Source organism: Plectropomus leopardus, chromosome 18 (assembly GCF_026936395.1).
Source record: "Plectropomus leopardus strain MGB_pleo_1.0 chromosome 18, ASM2693639v1, whole genome shotgun sequence".
NCBI lineage: Eukaryota > Metazoa > Chordata > Actinopteri > Perciformes > Serranidae > Plectropomus > Plectropomus leopardus.
In genome coordinates this window covers 2,388,800-2,392,344 of record NC_142193.1, presented here as the reverse complement: position 1 = coordinate 2,392,344, position 3,545 = coordinate 2,388,800, and the positions used below count along the sequence as shown (strand labels likewise).

Below are 3,545 nucleotides of genomic sequence, written 5' to 3'. Positions count from 1 at the left end.
CACACTAAACACAACAATAAAGGAGTCACTTGTATGCAACATTTCTGTGTCGAATTTTTCTCCACAGTGTTTCAGTGATATTTTGACAAAGATTCATGGGCCTTCACAGTTGGCTTATTGTTCACAGTGTTTGCGCTATAATGTTCTTTAAAGTGTATGACATTTTGTATTTATCTTGGTGTTGATATATTGCCTGTTTTCTTATGTTTTCTTAAGTTTGTGACTTCTACAGTCATCACATTATTACAGTTCATAGTGAAGAGTGAGTTTCAATGTGGTATCTGAACTTTTAGGTGATCTCTATGACATAAAAATAACAAAAGCTTTTTTGTATTTGAGGTAGTCTTTAGAAACGGAAGATGGATCAATATCTTCTGACGTTTTTTCTGGTAAGCCACTTACATTGTAAAAGTCACGTGATATTGGCTCAAACTGTCAATAATTACTTTTTTTTAATAACATTTGGCCTGAAAAAATGTGCAGAAATCTAACCTTTCATTAATGTTTAAATTGGATTTAGAAAATGCTGGCAAAGGCAGATTATGGAGGAGTCCAAAAATACATAAAATTTCCACAAACATATATTATAATCTAAAAAAAATTGATAAATGTTTGATTTCTCCCAGTAACAGACAAATTTAGTCTGCAGGCTCAACTTCTAACTGGGGGGGTGTTCGCCTTGACTGACACATCAGATACAGAGGTTCAAGCAGACATATTTGATGAGCTGATAATGTCAGGGGTCCGAATAAATATATATATATATATATATATATATGGAAGTATTTACTCAGCCTTAATTATGCATTCATCAGTATTGCTCCTAATTTTCAACTAATACTTGAAAATTGAAAAAAAAAATGTTGTTTCCACTAATCATTATATGTGTATGAATGCTTTTTTCATTCCTCTTTTGACCTTAGATATTGACACTCATTTGGTGGAAGATGAATCACAGTCATCGATATTGCCACATCAGCTTCACTGCCAGACCCCTCAGCATCACCAGCTTCTTCTATTTAATCTGATTCAACTATAATCCTCCCATCCACATATAACAGGAAAAGAGGAACGAAAGAGCTGGATCGCAATGAAGGAAGACAGGTAAACCTAGAAGCTGTCTACAAATGCATTACATTATAAGTATCAGATTAGCAGCATGTGAACTGTTATCATGTAACTCATACCAGGTTCTTGTAGTATGTCAAACTAACATAAATCAGACAAAATCTACTGTCCAAATTCAACATAATTTGCTGAAATGTGAGGTTAATGGTTTGAGAAAACACTCTTTATTTTGCAGAAGGTTGATACTGTACTGAGGTCCAATCCAAAGGGTGAAGAAATCTATAAAGGGTATGACAAAACTAAGACGCTGTCAGATGCAACACATAGACAGATGATCCACATTCTAGTTGCAGAAATTACAGAATCATATGGGTAAGAAATCATTTCAAATGACCAAGGAAAACACATGAATTAGACACAAATATAATAAATATTTTGTTTCAAAAGGAGGATCCCACCCACATGTGTGCAGACCAATTACGCGCTGGGAATTGTGACCCTTTTTACATATCTTCAAGATCCATACTCAGAGAATGGATATGTAAGTTTTAATGTGTCTTTGAAATCCAAAAACTGTTGTTGTACTTATGTCATTAGTCTATATATTTGCCTTATATTTGTGTTTTGGTGTGTGTGTGTGTGTGTGTGTGTGTGTGTGTGTGTGTGTGTAAATGTACTTATATGTGCATGCATATGTGAACAGGAACATTACTATGATGCTGAGGCAAATACTGGCTATCTTGCTTGGCAATTCAAGACAGCCCAATGCAACACCCATGATGGCCCAACAGCCCAACGAGAATCGCTCTTGATTGGTAAACAGCTCCTTGGTGAGAAGTGCAGAGAGGCTAACATACAGACAGAAAGGAGTCAGAAACTGGTGTTCACTCGTATTCTAGACATACCTGGATTGGTAAGGATATCCATAGATTATTAGATAGCTTAATAAATATTTGAAAGGTAAATCCTTCTATATTCAAGTAACCTGTGTATGGATATTTTGTCTTGGTTTTAAGATTGACCAGGAATTTTCCATGATGTTTGGTGATGAAGTAGCCAGAGTCTTCCCTCCAGCCTTTATGTTGAGGAGCTGCGGGCATCTTTTGACCCTGAGATGGACAATGACTACGGTAAATATAGACAGTTTACCTCTATCCAAAATATAGTTGTTTGTTTTGATAATTCCAATATGCAACAGTAAAATAAATGTAAATTAGCAGTCCTCAAATATGGTCATTTACATATTGACTGCAAAATTGAACTGACAGCCATTTGAAAAGTTTGAACTTGATAATTTCAGTATTATTAATGTAATGTCACAGTGCTATCGTTTTAGGTTTAATGGAAACTGTATTAAGAAATAAGTAATAATTTTTTTCCAATTCTTTTTCCCCTTCTGTCTAAATATCATTTTGTCTCCAAGGCTGCGATAGTGATATATCAGCTCTCTTGTTGCTGTTGCAACTCCTGACCCCTACATCAAGAGGCCATAAGAAAACAGCCAAGATTAACTCAGCACAGGCAGCCAACCATCTTCTAAGATTTGTTAAGGAGTGTACCATCATTTTTTGTTGTACTAAAATCAGAATTATTGTGCTGTATGTAAAGTTGCAGTTGTATGTAAAGAAGCATGAGATATAGGTTGACATAGGACTAAGGAGGAATCCGCTCATCTAGTATGTTAAGTATACTGTATATATGCATTTGTGTCATTCTAACTACAGCAAGGAGCCAGCGCCACTACATTCCCTGAGAAAGTTGATGCTAGACAGCCCCTCCTCCTCTGCATCAGTGAGCAAAAGAAGAAAATCGAAAGGTTCTTCATTGTTGTGGACCAGAGGGCTCTCCCATGCAATGCTCTGACATCAGTGGCTGCCTTTGATGGGCTATTCAAAGCTCACTATGTTTTCAGCCTCTCTTACAATGAAGCTCTTTCCAGTTTTTACACTTTCATTCAAACCACAATCTACATCTACTACAATCGATGATGGAAATGCAAAGGAAAGCCCACGAGTCAAGGAACTGAGAGCACGACTGCTGCGAGAGCATAAAAATGCCACCATTGCACAAAGGTCAGAGCACGGTCAAAAAAAACAGTTCACTGAGTATGTTCATATGTTTTGTTTGTAAAATGCACCACAAAAATTGTTCACTTCTTTGCCAACATTTAAGTTTCGTGTGGTCTATATCCAGCCAAAACTTACATTTAAGGTGTGGAGAGCAAGGATGCCCTTCGACTTTTTGTACATATAATGGCTTCAGAAAGCACCTTAAAACTGTACATAGTTATTCCAAGTGAAGAACAGCTTGATACTAATCAGGAAGCAAACATGCAAAGACCTTTTGAGGTTGAATTTCCAAGTGATCAGCCATCAACTTCTGCATGTATGTTGCAGGTTCGCCCTGTTATAACACAGAACTCACTTGATAGAATGTGCAGTTCTATTGTTGCACACATACAGACTTCTGGTCTTTCT

General features: G+C 36.5%; 1 pseudogene; it reads left to right on the top strand.

The window, feature by feature from the left end:
- The first annotated feature begins 523 nt into the window (after nucleotides 1-523).
- On the top strand, nucleotides 524-3,056 carry LOC148186411 (uncharacterized; annotated as a pseudogene).
- Nucleotides 3,057-3,545: the final 489 nt, after the last annotated feature.